General features: G+C 42.9%; 1 pseudogene; it reads left to right on the top strand.

Moving 5' to 3' along the window:
• Nucleotides 1–711: 711 nt before the first annotated feature.
• Nucleotides 712–17,963, top strand: LOC102263767 (annotated as a pseudogene).
• The last annotated feature ends 1,176 nt before the right edge of the window (nucleotides 17,964–19,139 follow it).

Here is a 19,139-nt window from a genome sequence, read left to right as displayed (position 1 = left end):
TGGCTTAATTTGGGGGGGAGGGGAGGAATCCATAGGCATGTATATATTAAAACCCCAAAGCAGCTTCTGTTGAGGTTTGACCCAGCCTCTCTGCCTTTTGTAACTTTGGCTTCTTCTTCAATCTCCACAGAGGACTCCCTCTCATCACTTGGCATCTCCAGGCTTCCCATTCACAGGAGGAGAGCGGCTGCAGCAGTTCTAGACCACACATCCTCCTGAGACACCTAGCAGGAAGACAAAGGAAGTCACTGTTTCTCACTCGCCCCAGCAAACATTCCCTTGCATCACGACAGTGCCAGTTTGGATACAGGCTGCTCTCTGAGGCAAGGTCAAAGGGTAAATGGCGTGTTTCTATCTGCTAATGTCTAGGACAGTGATGGTGAACCTTTTGAGCTCGGCGTGTCAGCATTTTGAAAAACCCTAACTTAACTCTGGTGTCGTGTCACATATAGAAATTTTTTGATATTTGCAACCGTAGTAAAACAAAGACTTACATTTTTGATATTTATTTTATATATTTAAATGCCATTTAACAAAAAAAAATCAACCCAAAAAATGAGTTCGCGTGTCATAGGTTCACCATCACTGGTCTAGGGCCACCCCTGGAGGAGTGCTATCCATCCCACCCTTACTGCATGCTTGAGGATCAAATGCATAGATATTTTAAAATGGGATCAGGATACCATTGTCCTGAAAAGGGGAAATGGCTCATTTAAAAAAAAAATTAGGTGTTGGTGCTAAGGATTAACAATGGGCACCCAGAAGGACGTCCAACCCCCAAAGCAGCAGCCAAGGATATATATCTGTGGAGAATGTCAGGCAGAAAATGAAATAAAATCCAGGGATCCAATCAGGTGCAGAGAATGTGGATACAGAATAATGTACAAGAAAAGGACTAAAAGATTGGTGGTTTTTGAGGCTCGAAACAATTCAGAAGAATATCTTTGTTTGCATTTGGATTTGCTGTTATTGTATAGTTTTTGATGAGTATACTTATCTTTATGAATACAACTATATACACATGATTTCATTTAAAAGAACCATATTGTATTTAGGTGTCTATTATAAAGATTGTTTTTTGTTAAAAAAAATTAAAGAGCCAACAAATAATCCACTACATTGCCCATGTACAAGTGAGCATTTGAGGGCAGGGAGAGCATACCAGCTAGTGACTATCATGCTCCCTCCCCCACCCTTTAAAAACTGACCTTTTTGTTTTGTTTTGATTTTTATTAATCCTCAGAGGAGGCTATTTTTCCATTGATTTTTAGAGAGAGTGGAAGGGAGGGGAGAGACAGGGAGAGAGAAACATCTGTGTGAGAGAGACACATCAATTAGTTGCCTCCTGCATGTGCCCCAACCAGGGCCAAGGATCAAGCCTGTAACCAAGGTATGCGCCCTTGACTGAAATCAAACCCAGGACCCTTCAGTCTGCAGGCCGACACTCTATCCACGGAGCCAATCCAGCAAGGGTGAAAAAACTGCCCTTTTTCTTTCATCCCACCCCTTGTAACAGCTAATCCAAGCGTGTTGTTATTTAGAGACCCAGGTATATTATTAAGAACAGCAGTTGCTATACTGGGCTGTATTATAGCCTCACTCCAGGAAGCAAGCCGAACAATTTGTCTCAACATTCAAAGGCCCTAGCAGCTGAGCGTTTACAGTTCTGTCTACTTTTTATAGATCTTCTGTCTCCTCCTCACTGGCAGGCTGTGAGCTGTTTCTTCTCACTGTTTCTGGCATCTGCCTCTAGCAAGTACTCACTCTCTACCTCCTTCCCTCATTTGTCATCTGCCCAGATTTGTGAAACTAGATGACAAAGGTTGTTAGGAGTATGAGCCAGGTTGTCTTATGGATTTGAGGCAATAGGCTTCGCCTAAGAGCCCGAGGCCTCATTTAGGGTAAATTGTTTGGGCTTTACTTTAACCTCTCTGAGCTTTGTTTTCATCACCCATAACATGGGGATAATGTTTACCTACATATTTTTACCTACAAAGCTGGCAGGATTCAGTAACATAGAATACTTAAAGTGTGCATCATAAAACATAATAATTGCTCAATAAATTGTTTATTATTACTGTAGTTGTTATGGTTAGATTGTGTGATGGTTAATTTTACGCATCAACCTGGCTGGGCCCTGGTACCCAGGTGTTTGGTGAAACATGATTCTGGATGTTTCTGTGAATATGTTTTTTGGATGAGATTTACATTTAAACCAGTGGATTGTCAGTAAAGCAGATGGCCCTCCATCATGTGGTGGGCCTCATCCAGTCAGTTGCAGATCTGAATAGAACAAAAGAATGACCTTCCCCCAGCGAGAGGGAATTCAGCCAGCAGCTGGCCTTTGGACTTGAAACGCTGCATCGGCTCTTCCTGGGTCTCCAGCCTGCTCGCCCACCTTGAAGATGTGGGACATGCCAGCTTCCGTAATTATCATGAGCCAATTCTTTAAAATAATTCTCCTTCTGTATATCTACACATCCTCTTGTTTCTGTTCCTTTGGAGAACCTTGACCATTACAGACTATTAGGTCCTCATCGGACGTGATATGGTCCCAGAACTGGGCTCATCATTCAGGTCAGTATCATCATTCTGCAGAGAGGGGTGGGATTCTGACACAGCACACTTGAGATATATGGGCATGGGAAAGCACACTCATCAATAAGCAGTGTGGCACCAGATGCCACTCACCTTTACCCAGTCCTGACCTGAACTTCCTCAGGTGGGACTTGGGGATGATGGGATGGGGCCAGGGAAAAGGAATTCCATGAGGATGTCAGCTTTACACATTCGATCATTTTTTATTGTGTGTGTTTTTTTGTTTTGTTTTGTTTTTTAGAGAGAGAGAGGGAAGGAAGAGGGAGAGAGAAATAGAAACATCAATGATAAGAGAGCATCATTGGTCAGTTGCCTTCTGCATATCCCCTACTGGGGATCGAGTCCACAACCCAATCATGTGCCCTGACCAGGAATTAAACCAGTGACCTCTTGGTTCCTGGGTCGACGCTCAACCACTGAGCCACACCAATGGGCCATTTGATCATTTTTTTTAAAGTGCAAATAAACAGATTGACCAGGTCAAAGTGCCATGTGTACTTCAGACCCAAAAACTGAGTGCTTTTTTAAAATTACTAATTTTATGATATTGTCATAGACTTAGGATTAACAAGATTGTCACATTGTCGTCCCCCCCCCACACACACACACACCCCGTTTTCAAGACGCTAAAGAAATTTCTGAAATGTCTCAGGTATACATACGTTCTCCAACATGAAAGTTAAATCATCTCCTTGACAATTTTTAGACATCATTGCAATCTCTTAGATGAGTTGTATAACACACAAATTTTGTTTTCATTATTAGAAAAAATATAACTATTATGTATGTTATCACATATAATTATTCTTTATGAGTATATGCCAGGCATTTCATACATATTCTCTCCTATTATCTCCCCAACAAAATGAAGTTTCACCTCATTTTGAAAACGAGATCAGAGAGCCTCAGGGAACTCAGTAACTTGGATGGAGTCATCCAACCATTTACCAAAACTAGCAAAGCCAGGAATTCTCTTTCCATCCTCTTTCTGCCTCTTGTGGACAATTTCCATGACCATTTGGTACTCTTTAGACCTATGCCAGTCTTCCTGTTGCCTACCATTTGGCTTTAAGAATTTCTTATGGTGGTGGGCTGGAGGGGGTCAATGGGGAAAAAGGGGGAACACATGTAATTCTTTCAACAATAAAGTATTATTTAAAAGAAAGTAATTTCTTAAGTCTTGGCTTTGAAAATCTGTGTCCAAAGGACATAATCATTTAGAGGCGAGGCTGGTCAGTCTAATGACCTGCACTTAAACTCGCTTATTCTACATATAGCTCTGTGCACTAAGCCAAGTCACTGAACCTCTCTGAGCTTTGTTTTCATCACCCATAATGTGGGGATAATGTTTCCCTACATATTTTTACCTACAAAGTTGGCAGGATTCAGTATCATAGCATACTTAAAGTGTGCATCATAAAACATAATAATTGCTTAATAAATTGCTTATTATTACTGTAGTTGTTATTATTTCAGATAAGCCACTGAAGACCTCCCAGCATGGCAGCGCACTTGAGCTTCTTGGGAGCTGAGGCAGGTCTTCCTGACATTCAGTGCCTGGAATGGAAAATTTGAGTTTAAAAACCATCCCTGGCCTGGCTGGTGTGGCTCAGTGGTTGAGTGTCAACCTATGAACCAGGAAGTCATGGTTCGATTCCAGTCAAGGCACATGCCCAGGTTGTGGGCTTGATCCTCAGTAAGGAACATGCAGGAGGCAGCCGATTGACAATATTTTCTTCTCACTGATGTTTCTGACTCTCCCTCTCCTTTCCTCTCTCTGAAATCGACAAAAACATATTTTTTAAAATAAATAAATAAATAAAAACTATCCCCAATGAAATCTCACGCTGGTGGAAGTCCTGTCACCTGTTTCTTCAGATCGAGTTGACTAACCAATACAGTAACCACTTGCCACTTGTGGCTACTAAATTAATCAACATTAAATAAAATCAAAATGACAATTTCTCAGTCACACTGTGCATATTTCTAGTGCTCAATAGCCACATGTGGCTAGGGTAACCATGTTAGAGAGAAAAGAAATACAGAACAGTTAAATTTGAATTTCAGATGAAGTATGGCCCAGCGTACTATAAACATTATCTAGCTCTGGTTGGGTACCTCAGTTGGTTAGAGAGTCGTCCTGAGCCTGGCCGCAGTGGCTCAGTGGTTGAGCATCAAACTATGAATCAGGAGGTCACAGTTTTATTCCGGGTTGCAGGCTCGATCCCCAGTGTGGGCCGTGCAGGAGGCAGCCGATCAATGATTCTCTCTCATCATTGATGTTTCAAGCTCTCTCTCCCTCTCCCTTTCTCTCTGAAATCAATAACAATAGATTTTCTTTAAAAAAGATAGAGACTCGTCCTGATGCGACAAAGTTGAGGGGTTCGATCCCTGGTCAGGGCAACCAATGAATGCATAAATAAGTAGAACAACAAAAATCTCTCTCCCTCTCAAATAAATGTTTTTTTTTTAAAAACCCACACTATTTCTTATTTATCTGAAATTCAAATGTGACCAGGCATCCATCTTTTTGCCTGGCCAGTAGATTGGACAGCGCAGATGTGGAACAGCCCCGTCATTGCAGAGTGTCCAGGTGGTCAGCACTGCTTTACAACTACATGAGCAACTTGCAGCTAACGAACCCTGCCCGCTACTTCCGTTCTTCTGTCCAATGGCACGTGAGTGGCATGAGAACCACGAACAAGCAAAAGGATCCCTCACTGCTATAATAAAGTTCTTAGCCTTTGAAGCAGACTATACTAATAATCCCCATTCTTTTTCATCCAGAAATTTGAATTTAATTTCCTCCTTAGGCTTTTGTTCATCCATTTATTTTCTTGTCTTGCTTTCCTACATTGCTTAACACCCCTTGTAAATAAGCCCTTGGTATGATTATAGGGTCTTCCTTTGACTTTCTAATTTCATTTTCTTCATCTGAGTAGTGAACTCAACCTTCTGAAGCATTTAAATATTTCAGTTACCCAGTTTGGGTTGTGAAAAATCTTTTTTTCCCTCTCTCAACAAGAATAAGGGTTTTCCTTAAAGCTCCAATCATCTCAACCCAATTGTATATTTAGTGTACAATTTAAGCTCCCTGAAGAGATGTAAGTTCCCCAAGATAAAGATAGATAGATAGGTAGGTAGGTAGGTAGGTAGGTAGATAGATAGATATAGATATAGATATCTGTATGTATATCTCCACTGGATTATGCTGAGTGTCTATAATAGGATCTGATACATAGGAAGCCCTCAATCAATACATGTTGAATTCAATTGAATTTGCTTCTCAATTAAACTTACTAATGTTAAGAGTCTTTTAAAAATCTTTTTATTGATTTCAGAGAGAGGAAGGGAAAGGGGGAAAGTGATAGAAACATCAATGACGGAGAGAATCATTGATCTGCTGTTCCCTGCACTCCCCGTACCAGGGATACATCCTGCAACCTGGGCGTGAGTCCTGACAGGGAATGGAACCGTGACCTCCTGGTTCATGGGTGGGTGCTCAACCGCTGAGCCACACTGGGTGGGCTATTGTTGAGAGTCTTTAGGGCAGATTTCAATTTTTGTTCAGTTTCTCCATATGTCCCAGTATTAAGTCAGCTCCCAATGAATGATGACAATAAAAAAAAATTCTGCATACTCCCCGCCTGCCTCTTGAATTGTGCTTTTCTCTTATTTGTCATGTGTCCATGCAAAGTGACTGCAGCTGATTCCTGGCCCTGTCTGGATGACATTTCTGCCATTGGAGCTCACGACCAAAATGAAAGCCTTTGTTTTCACTGGTAAACAAGATAGATACACTCAGCCCTCCCTCTGCTTTCATTTTATTTTTTCATCTTCGTCACATTGGGCACTGTTGGAATGATGCTTTGTTTCCCACAAGAAGGAACGACTACACGTAAGTCAGAATCTGACAAGTTTTACTGGTTTTGATCTTCCCAAAGCACTAGCCTGGTTTTTTACTGAGCTAATGTTCCAGAGAAATAGGGCTGCATCCAAAGGCACTCAACACGTGAGTCTGGGTTTCATCTCTTGGGACTCTGACCACATTAATCTCAATGAGTGGTTCTCAACCCTGGCTGCGGGTTAGATCAATCACCCGCGAGCTTTCTAAGCCGAGGCATTCCCAGAGTTTACTCTGGAGTTTCTGATTGGATGTGTCTCGAATGAGACCTAAGCTTTGGTCTTAAAGATGCTCCAGGTGATTCTGATATGCAGCTGGGGTGGAGAACTGCTTGTCTAGGGCAAGGGTCCTCAAACTACGGCCCGCGGGCCACATGCAAATACAAATATTGTATTTGTTCCCGTTTTGTTTTTTTACTTCAAAATAAGATATGTGCAGTGTGCATAAGAATTTGTTCATAGTTTTTTTTTAAACTATAGTCCGGCCCTCCAACGGTCTGAGGGACAGTGAACTGGCCCCCTGTTTAAAAAGTTTGAGGACCCCTGGTCTAGAGTCTAAGATGAGGCCCCTGCCTGAGTCAGGTGAACAGCAAGTGAGCATTGTAGCCTATAGCTGCAGGGGTGATGAGAGAAGCACAGTAACATTTACTGAGTTGCTGGGCACTAGGATTTGTGCCTTTTAATACGGGGTCCCATTTAAGTTTTACCACAATCTTAAAAGGTTGTCCACTGGATTGAATGGTGTCCCCTCAAAATTCACATCCACGGGAACCTGTAAATGTGAACTTACTTTGGAAATAGGGTCTTTGCAGATGTGATTAAGTTAATCTGTGGTCATGTTGGATTTGGGTGGGCCCTAAATCCAGTGACTGGTGTCCGTATAAGAAGCAGGGAGGACACACAGAGACACTCAGAGAAGAAGGCTATGTAACGACCAAGAGTGGAGAGATCCAGCTACAAGCCAAGGAACACCAAGGATTGCCAGAGTCCACAGGAGCCAGGGAAGCAGCGAGGCAGGACTCTTCCTAGAGCCTGTGGAGAAAGCCCGGGCCCACTGACACCTTGATTTTGGACTTCTGGCCTCCAGAGCTGAGAGTCTATTTCTGTTGTTTTAAGCCACTCAATGTGGGGTAATTTGCTATGGCAGCCCTAGGAAATGCATACAGATTTGTATTGTTGCCATTTGAGAGATGAGAAAACTGAGGCAGTATGAAAGATATAAAGCGCTCTGGCTTGTGTGGCTCAGTTGGTTGGGTATGTCATCCTGGGCACTGAAATGTTGCTGGTTTGATTCCCAGTCAGGGCACATGCCCAGTTGCAGGCTCCATCCCCGGGAGGAGGCATGCAGGAGGCAGTTGATCGATGTTTTGTTCTCACATTGATGTTTCTCTCTTCTCCCTTCCTCCCTCTCTCTGTCTCTCTCTCTCTCTCTCTCTCTCTCTCCCTCCCTCTCTAAATCAATAAACTATTCTTTAAAAAAACCCACAAAAAACAAAACCAAACCAAAATAAAGATACAAAGCAATTAGACATGGCCCCCACCACCAGAAATTACACTGGGGCTATAGGAAAGTATCATGTGCGGATTGAGAACTTGGCTCTGGAGGAGACAGACCTAAGTAGCATCTCAGCTCCATCACTTATTAGCATATGACCTCAGGCCAGTCCCCAAGTCTCTCTGAGATGCAGTGTTCTCATCTTCAAAACAGAATATTCCATAGAGTTTTGGAGAGAAGTAAATGAGAAACTGTAGGAAAAACACCTTGACTTGCACATACATGATCAGCTCCCAAAAAAGTTACCTGTTATGATTGCCATTCTTGTTAGTATTAATAACAGATGAATCTGGCTAGAATGCTTTCAAGAGGAGGAGGAAGAATCAGAATTTACTTCTAATTTTGTGTGAAAGCTTCACCCCTTAATGTGGTTCAATTGTCTTTGGTCAACAAAGTCAACTAGAGGTAAGGGAGGAGGGTTTTGAGCTCCCCCTAGAGGTGATTGTGGGCAACAAACTGTATGGGCAGACAAGGGAAGGGAAGGGAAGAAATACATCTGTGGGCAGAACAGGAAATAAGACTGGTTAGGTGGGGACCAGATGGAAGAATCTTGAATGCCAAGCAGAGAAATTGATTTAAGACAAGACAGACCGCCCTAGCCGGCTTGGCTCAGTGGATAGAGCGTCGGCCTGCGGACTGAAGGGTCCCAGGTTCGATTCTGGCCAAGGGCACATGCCTGGGTTGCGGGCTTGATCCCCAGTAGGGGTTGTGCAGGAGGCAGCCAATCAATGATTCTCTGTCATCATTGATGTTTCTATCTCTCTCTCCTTCTCCCTTCCTCTCTGAAATCAATAAAGAAATATATTAAAAAAAAAACCAAAGACAAGACAGACCATCGTTCTGGTTGGAAGGGATTGGACACGAAGTGAGCAACAGACACCTGAACTGGCTACATTTAAGGTTTTGGCAGTCAGAATGGAAAAGAAAAAATGCAGGACAGAAGTGCTATGAAAGAGAGGACCAAGACAGGAATCGAAGGCTTGGGCTACTAGCCTGAGAAAATAGAAGAAAAATTGGGTCCTCTCTCAGAAACAGGTTAGCTGAAAGGGAGAGCCAGTTTGGGAAAGGAAAAGAAAAGATAATGAGTTAGTTTTAAACAATTATAATGTGAGGAAATTTGGAGTGAGGAAACCTGGATTCTGGTTAGAACCGAGCCAAATGTTAACAGTGAATCCTTCATGTACTCCTTCTGGGCCCCAGTCATTGGTCTTTTAAAATTGAGGGCGTTGCCTTAAACCAAAGTAGGGAAACTGGTGGCAGATGTCGTTTGTTTATTCTACAAGGGTTTTACATTTTAATTAGCTACCAACATGTCAAAATTGAAAGATTTTACAGAAAAGCCCAGATTTCTGCTTCCAGCAGTTGGCTAATGCGTCCACCCGCTGCCCCCTTTAAACTGGACATGGACATGTGGTCCCCACAGCCTCTGCCATGTCCTACATACAGTCTTCCTGACACTGAGGCTGCATACCAGTTGCCGTTTGTCATCTATTCCCAGCCTGCTTCACATGTAAATTACCTTCCCGGCCTCCCCTGGGCAACTGAATATGAGACTCTTAGCGAACAGGCTCTCTAAATTCCCTCTTAGTTCGGTAAATGTAAATTTTACCTTCCTATTCAATTGGGAATACAAGTCAGTGAGAAGTCAGAGTCAGGGGTACAAATTTGGGGATCACATGGGTAAAGGTGGTAGTTAACCCCTTGAGAAACACCAGGGGTGTCGATGGAGCACGTTTTCTAGAGCAGGAAACAGACTCACCATGGGACTTGACAAGGCCGCCCAGGGGAGGCAAGGCGTGGCTCTGCGTCTCTGACAAGAGACTTCTTTACACTGTACTAGCGTTTCTCAAACTTCAGTTATTGGGAAACAGCCTTTAACAATTCTTATCATATTCGCATCCTTTCTGAACTACTTACTCATTTAATATATTTTTAAAAATCAAGTGACTTTTTAATCTTAAATGTAAACGTAACTTCATAGTCACCACTGAAAATGGAAAACTCATATCACCTCATAATGGAAGGTAACTGTAAAAATTAGTATAGGGAAAGTACGATTGGAATCCAGGTAGATATGTTGTTTGCTAAAAGCTCTGAACCCGAGGGCTGCTGTCGGGTGAAGAAGGAAGATTAGCAGGTGTTGGAAAGGTGCCAGAGCTTTCCCCTGGATGTCGTCGGTGTGACTGACAGGAAACAGAGGAGGGAGTAACATTCTATGTAGTTTGACGTAATTTGACGCTGGAGTATGTTTACCTACAGAGATGTAAACCTGATTTATGGTCCTTCAAACCTGTCTCTGTCCTAATCCCAGAACCAGTGAATGTGTTACCGTCCATAGGACACAGACTTGGAAGATGTGAACGAATTAAGGATTTTAAAATGGGGACATTATCTTAGATCAGTGATGGCGAACCTATGACACGCGTGTCAAAGGTGACATGCGAACTCATTTTTTTGGTTGAATTTTCTTTGTTAAATGGCATTTAACTATATAAAATAAATATCAAAAATATAAGTCTTTGTTTTACTATGGTTGCAAATATCAAAAAATTTCTATATGTGACACAGCACCAGAGTTAAGTTAGGGTTTTTCAAAATGCTGACACGCCGAGCTCAAAAGGTTCGCCATCACTGGGCTAGATGCTCCGGGTGGGCCCCATGTAACCACACAGGTACTCCTAAGATGGAAGTGGAGAAAGAGGAGGTGACCGTGGGAGCCGGGAGGGAGGCAATGTGACAACAGAAGCAGAGGCCAGAGACCCAGAGAGGGCATAGGAGACGCTACGCTGCTGGCTTTGAAGATGTGGAAGGAGACAAGGAACGAGGTGACTTCTAGAAATCGTAAAAAGGCAAGAATACAGAGTCTCCCCTGGAGCCGGCACGCAGCTCTGCCGACACCTTCACTGTAGCCTGGGGAATACTGTTTGGATTTCTGACCTCCAGAACTAGAATCAGTTTGTGTTGTCTTAAGCCATTAAGCTTGTGGTAATTTGTTACAACAGCAAACGTAAATAGGGGCTTGTGTGAAATGTAAGGGGATTCTTTAATTTTCCAGGAAAGTCCAATTACCTAAAAAAAAGCATGGTCTTTGTGAAATGTTAAAGAGGTTAAGAAAAAATGATAGGGTTTTGTTTTTTTTTGTAATTTCATTCTTCCAATACATTATTACTACAGTAAACAGTTTGCCATATATGTCCCAACTTTTAAATGCCTACCGGAATATGTGTGTGTGTGTGTGTGTGTGTGTAAAATTCCACTGTCCCACATTCCATTTGGGTTCTGGAGTTGTTTCAAATTCTCTTCTTCACAGATCAAAGAGTCATACTCACCTGGCAGGGGAGGTACCATGATCACAAAGGTGGTTTTCCCAGGGCGAGGCTTATCCATGGCCCTCCGGATGTGCTGACCCCTGCGATTTCCCCAAATGTGGGAGACTCGATTGCATAATTTGTGGTAGTGGGGGACTGCGTTTGCGCTCTCCCCTAAAAAAAAAAAAAAGAAGAGTCAAATATTGGCAATTTCGTATGGTCATGTGATTCAACCTACTATTTATAAGCAATAGTGCGATGATTAGCTTAAACACATTGGTGTGCTCTTCAGGTCATTTCTTCAGGATAACTTCCCAGAAACAGGGTCATTCGGCTAAAGAGTGTACACATGTAAATGCTGCTCGTGTTTGTCAGAGTGCCCTCTGTTCCCACCAACAGTGTATGAGACGCCCCAGTCCCCCTGACGCTTGCCAAACTAACTGCTCAGCCATGGACAGACCAGTTCACTCTTATCAAGTATACGTGCACCCCTCTTTCTGACAGATTCTTCTGTGGGACTTTTGTATCCAGTCGCCTCTCTCTGGAGTCTTCTCCGGTGTATAGATGTACAACGGACGGCCCCAACCCTCACTGCGTAGAAATTAGGAGGCAGAAACCTGAACTTGGCTTTCTCTCGTGTCGACTGTAACAGAATGTCCTGAAATGTGATTTCTCAGAAACATTGGCTTATATATTTAAGTCTCCTGTACATCGCATTCATTAACTTCTGAGACTGCTGTGCGTTGTGAGTACAGAATGTTATGAATAAAATAAAAGTCAGCATACAAGGTGCCAGCCACAATGCCAAGCACTTACTTACTGAGTCCCGAGAGGCAGGCATTGCAATCCCCATTATACAGATGTGGAACCTGAGTTCAGAGAGGCTTAGTGGCTTGCCCAAGGTGGCATGGCCCCAGCATTAGTCATCTATTGCTACATAACAAATTACCCCACATTTAGCGGCTTAAAACAACAAGTATTCAGTATTTGACAGCGCCTGTGAGTCAGGAGTACAGGTAGAGCTTAGCTAGGCCCTCTGCTCATGGGCTCTCACAGGTTGTGATCCAGGCGGCAGCCAGGGCTGGGGTCTCACCTGAAGACTTGAATGGGGAACCGTCAGCTTCCAAGCTCACTCACATGGTCAATTTTTGGCGGGACTCAGTTCCTTGGCACGTGCTCTTCCCAGCATGGCAGCTCACAACATGGAAACTTACTCCATCATGCCAGCAGGAGAGAGAATATTCGAGCAAGACAGAAGTCACATCGTACATACCCTCATCACAGAAGTGGCATCCCATCACTCTCGCCAGACTCTGTTGGTTAGAAGCAAGTCACCAGGCCAGCCCACACTCAACCGAGAGGGTTGCATCAAGGCACAAATACCAGGAGGTGAGAATCCTTGGAGGACATGCTGCCTGCCACAGCGATTAAATAGCAGAACTAAGATTTGAATGAGTTCTTTCAAACTCCAACGTTCCCCACAGTTAACCACTACGCTCTACTGTCTTCCCAGACAAATCAACCTGATTATTTCTCAGACAATTAATCTGGTTTTTCTAATATGGATTCTAGTATTTTCTCAAATGTTTTATCCTTTTAGATTTAATCTCCCAAGTGGGAAGCTGAAAGATCCATCCAGAGTGGGTGAATTAACTAGTTCTGTGAATGTTATTTAGGGGTAACTGTAGAAAGTACGGCTAATGAACACAAGACTTCCAAATCCTTGCTAAATCCTGACCCTTTGATACTGCACTTAAGCCTTCTCATATGGTTTGTAGGCAATCAGACCAATTTGCATAAGGATAAATACAAATTGGGCAAATGATTGGATTCAAAGCAGATAAAGCAAAACTTCCCTGGGAGCAAGAATTTATATTATTCATCCAATCCCTTTACCCCTCCTATCTGGAATCTTGAATCTGTAACAGAATTCAGAATTGTAATAACTTGCTTTAATAAACATCTTCAGACTTAGCCATACATCTGTGTGTAATTTGGTTTTGGGGAGAACAGAAGAACTGGTTCATGGGGGCATCTTTGTAGGCAGAGAAATATCTTCACTTATTGAAATGTTCCTAGCAACAGAAGTTGTTTTCTTTCTTCGCCCCCAAATCCTCAAAGCAGACACAGGCAAAATGATAAGAAATGTAGAAAATTGTAGATGTGCGTTAGGTTTTGTAGGGTATAATCGTGTTGTAAGGATATCGCATTGCATTTGCCCACATAAAGTCATTTTTAAAAACATGTTAATGGCAAACATGGGCGAATATGGTTTTTTTTTTCTCGAAAGCTCACTTACAGACCAGCAGGTAAATGCTATCATATTAGACTGCCCTGAGATTGCTTTGGCATTTTAATTGCATTTCTCTTGCATGATGATTTTCCGTTGGCTGTTTTTATATTATTCAGCTCTGTGTGCATTCAGAACCTAGCCAGCTCAATTTCTTCTGGGAAGTGACAACAATCATAACATTTATTGATACATTTTATCTAACACTTAAGCTCCGCATTTCCCATGCATTCTTTCATTCTCTCTTCATAATCACCCTAAAAAGTAGTCACTCATCCCAATTTTACAGACAAAGAAAATGAGGCTTGAGACTCAGAGAAGTTAAGCAATGTACCCAAGGCCACACAGCTAGTAATTGGAGCAGGATTGAGACCATGCTCTTTAGGCCATGCTCTACTGCCACCCCAGGGTTTGGGCATACGCAATGAATGAACAAAGGAATGACCAATGAACTCAATGACAGCAGGTATTACCTCCAATGGTATGAGCAAAACATATTTTTACAACTCTTCCACCTTCCCTTGGCAACACGTGCGACATAATAAAACCTCAGGCTTAATGGGAAGAGCGTAACCCGTGAAGTAAAACACAGCTTCGTTCCAATTCAGGTTTGCATATTTTTGGCTATGTGACAACATATATAACCTTTCGAAGGCTCAGTTTGTTCCCACAGAAACCAGGAATAATGAGCGAATTCACTTATTACCGTTGATATGAGGGTTTTATGAGGATATGCCAATCAGGAGCTTAGCACAATGCCCGACATTAGAGGTAAATGTTTATTCATTGGTAGCTAACATGATTATCACACGGAGTTATGGAGAGCTGGATTTGAGTCTGGATCTGTCACTTATTAATTCTGTGACCAGGAGGAAGATTCTCACCTGTGTGAATGGACATCACCCTCTCTCTTTGTCACAAGGGATTTTTTGGTAATGTCTGGAAACATTTGGGTGGTCGTAACTGAGAGGGGATGCTACGTCTTACAATGCCCAGGACAGCCCCGCAACAGAGAATTGCACAGCCTTAAATGTTAACAGCTTCAAGGTTGATAATCCCTGCTGAATGGGCACTTCACAAAAAACCTAGTGCCCGATAAATGCCAGCCATTATTAGTTCCTGTCTCTTTGAGCTTCCATCTCAATCTGTGTGTTATTTCCAGGAGCCTTTTCAGCTTTAAAATTCTCTGATTGAACATAATGTGAAACTCAGATAGGACTACATATAGGAAACAAGTAGGATATGAACATTGTTTCTGAGTGTCAAGACATGCTGAAAACAATGACCTATTTTGGTAAAATGGAAAATTCATTTCTTTTTGTTATTTGAACTTCTGTAGAAATCTTACTTTACTCTAACCACTGAAAATGGGCCTTATAAAAGTAGTTTTCCCCCTACTTTATATCAAAAGAACAACTCTAAAGAGGAACTGTTTGTTCTATCATCTCATCCCTATTTACAGGGGCTTATAAAACTCAAGGTTTTCGGAGAAAGGACATGTCCATTTCTTATTGCCTATTTTGTTCTGAAAAGTTGCAGTTATGGGCATATTGTCTATTTATGTTCTAAGAGTTAAGAAGGTTTCTGGTCAAGAGGGCAGTGTAGGCAAATGGGGTACTTTCATCCTCTCAGAACCAAATCAAAATTACAACTAACCTACAGACCAACCATCATTCAAAACTTCCTGAAACCAGTCAGCAGGAGGGGCAGAGATGTGGAACGGGCTGGTCCCAAACCCACATGTAGCAGATGAAAACCAGGAGGGATATCTCGGCTGCAGAAATACCCCTCGATGGGTGAAGGAATCCCAGCCCCACACCAGCTCACCCCCCCACCCCCAGTCTAAGATTTCAATGCCATGAAGAGAAGTTCCCATAACTTCTGGCTGTAAAAACTAGTGGGGATTGTGGCTGAGTGAGACAGCGTCCCAGGCAGTACCTCTTAAAGGGCCCATGCATGGACTTAGTTGGACTTACTGTCTCTAGGCTCCAGTACTAGGACAGCACCTCAAAAAGCACCGGGGACATGTGGGGAGGAACGGAAGAGTCTGGCATCAGGGTAAGAGCTGGAGGAGCAGCTTTCTCCCAGACAGAAGTGCTGGTAGAGGCCATTGTTCCCTCACCAAGTCCTCCTCCCACAGAACTGGCAGGTGGTTGCCATATCTGAGTTTCCATGAACTTGGCTAACACTGTTCACCCAGTTCTACTAATCTCTTGAGACCCTGCCCCACCCAATTTTTGGGCCCACACAAGCTGTCTCCAGTGGCTTTTCCATATGAATAACCTGTCTTGACTCATGCTTCAGACTGTCTTAAAATCTCTCAAACAAGCAGCATCTGGCCTTGGTGTGTCCCATACATCTCTCTAAGTGGCTCCACACCTGGCACTAGCAGCAGCCTGCCTTGGCCTCCCCTGGGCATCTCCAAACCCAGCACAAGTAGCAGCCCTCTGAAGATCACTTTGTAATTGCCAGATGGCTCTAGGTAGAACACACGTGGTGGCTGACTTTCGCCTGCACCTCCCGGAAGGATAAGGCACCCAGTGGAAAGCTTCAGACCACATTGAAGAACCACCCAACCACCTCCACAAACAACACACTCAAGGGGTAGACTCAATAGGCACCAGAGCTGCGCTGAAGTAAGTCTTGCTCTGTGGGATGGGTCCCTGCATAGCTGATCCTCCACAATGGTGGAAATGGTGGCTGACTTTCGCCTGCACCTCCCGGAAGGATAAGGCACCCAGTGGAAAGCTTCAGACCACATTGAAGAACCACCCAACCACCTCCACAAACAACACACTCAAGGGGTAGACTCAATAGGCACCAGAGCTGCGCTGAAGTAAGTCTTGCTCTGTGGGATGGGCCCCTGCATAGCTGATCCTCCACAATGGTGAAAGCCAGTTCTTGCAGGCAAATGGCCTAGGGATACACCCCCCTCATTGATATTCCAACAGCAATCAAGGCTCAACTAAAACAGAAGGGTGTATACAGCTCATTTGGGGGACACACCTGGCGTGTCCAGCTTGGGTTATCAGGGAGGTTGTGCCACTGGACCCTACAGAATACCTACTACATAAGGCCAATCTACCAAGACCAGGAGATGTAGCAACAATAAACAATATTGTATTAGTTTCAGGTGTGCAACCCAGTGATTGTATCCATCTGACACCATACATAGCTATTACAGTACTATTGATTATATTCCCTATGCTGTACTTTACATCCCTGTGACTAGTCTTACTCACCAATTTGTACTTTTTAATCCCTTCACCTTTATCACCTATCCCCCCAACTCACCTCCAACAGCAACCATCAAAATGTTCTCTGTTCCTGTTCTGCTTGTTCATTTATTTTGTTCTTTAGATTTGATTGTTGATAGATATGTATACCCAAGAAAAGTATTATGCTATGTTGGCACATTTCTGCCAAATGTTCTTTCTCTAAACATTTCTTTAGACAAGTGAAATGATACTATATAAAGAAATTTTATCTTTCCTTTCCCATTCAACAGCACAGCATAAAATTTCTTCATATTATAAAAATACTTCCTAAACATTTCTAGGGCTGCAGAATGTTTCATTATATTAAAACATACTTTTAAATTGGATACACACTTCTAAAAACATTTTGTTACACAATAAACTACTTGCAAAATGTCAAAGATACGTAACTATACAAAATACAAATTAAACATTAACCTCTTACCCCTTCCTAAATTCTTTCTCCAGTTGTAAGTTGTGATTTTTAATAATTCCACATGTATCTTACAATGCGGTTTTGTGGTAGTCAGTTGTATTGTTTGCCAAATATTTCCAGTTCTACATTTTCCAGGTACATAATATGATAGCAGTTGATGGTTAATTTATTTCTTTGGTTAGACCACATGACCAGTTCTGGCCAATGAGTTGTGAGTATTTAAATGCTGCTGTAGGACCTCGGGACTTTTATTCCTTTTGCCATGGCAACTGGCAATGCTCCAATCAGTAGCTGCTTCATCAGCCAAGTTCTAGAGAGAAGGTGACACAGAGCAGAGTTCCCAGATTTCTCATGATGGACATGTAGAGTAAGTGAGAAATAAGATTGTTTTACTTAGAGCTTGTTGTCTGTTATAGCAGTATAACCTGTCTTATCCTTATAGAGTATATCCTATATGATAAAAGCCTAATATGCAAATTGTCCCCTGGGGAGTTTGACCTCTCGTTATGATGTACGCTGACCACCAGGGGGCAGTGCAGAACATGGGGGCATCAACTACATGGCGCTGGCAGCAGGCAGCAGTGGAAGCACTGTCAGCCCTGATGGGCCCCGATGAGAGTGGGACCGTGAAGGGATAGTGGAGCAGGTGAGCAGGCAGTGCCAGGCCAAGACAGTATGAGCAGGGGCCTGATCACTCCGCCGATTGCCCCACAGAGGAGGATAACCAGTGGTGGCGATGGGGGCAGGGCTGCCGCCCGGTTCCCAGACACTGAGGGAGCTGGGCAGAGGGGTGGGGTGGGGCCCTGGCTCTGACCCATCATCCCACAGGCGGGATGGTAAAGCAGGTGAGGGGGCAGCACCAGGCCATAGTGGGGTGCCAGGCGGGGCTGTGGGGCTGTGATCCTGGGGGCACAAGCTGGGGTCCAATCCCGGCAGGCCACCCTGAGGGACCCCACCCATGCACAAATTTGTGCACCAGGCCTCTAGTGTATGTGTGTGTGTGTATATATATATCGCAAATGCAGACACACAAACATAAATCAACTGTAGTATCTACATTCTTTTATAGCCTGATTTTTCTTTATGCTAAGAAATGTAGTTATTACTCAACAGTTGTTTGTTGAACATCTACTATATCTCACTGCTCTTCAAGATATTGATACTTTGTCAGTAAACAAAACAAAAAAACACACAAAAAGCCTAATCTCAATGGAGTTTATTTACATGGATATCTTTCCATGTTTGTACACACATATTTATTTATTATTCTACAGTTGCCTACTATATGGATGTATCACAATCTGTTTAACAATACTTCTATTTACGAATATTTAGGTTTTCCCCAATTTGTCTCTTGTTGAAAGACAAGGCTATAATAAATATCAATGTAAATCTATTTGGAGCCTTGTGTATCACAGGTGCACTTGTGGATACATCCTGTTTTACTTAAACATTCTCCCATAATTGGACACACGAACTACTTCTAATTTTTTTTGCTATTATCCATGCACTGGTTTTATAGTTAACATTCATTTGTTTGAAGCTTTTGGGGTAGTTGGGGGTTATTTCTTTATGATAGTGACTCCAACATGTTACTGCTGGGTCAAAGGGTTCTGGTATTTTTAAGGCTGCTGACACATGTTGGCATGCATGACCCTTTTTAATAGATTTCCTACTTCAGAAGGGATTGTCCTGGCATCTCTGGTAGTTTCACACATAGGGAGTTAAGGACGATCTGAACTGCCCACCATCAACTATTCTTCCTCAAGGCCACCTGAAGATCCCAGAAAAA

The sequence above is a fragment of the Myotis brandtii genome, unplaced genomic scaffold (assembly GCF_000412655.1).
Source record: "Myotis brandtii unplaced genomic scaffold, ASM41265v1 scaffold1335, whole genome shotgun sequence".
NCBI classification, from domain to species: Eukaryota; Metazoa; Chordata; class Mammalia; order Chiroptera; family Vespertilionidae; genus Myotis; species Myotis brandtii.
Note: the sequence above shows the minus strand (reverse complement) of the source record. Positions and strands in the feature narration are given on the sequence as shown.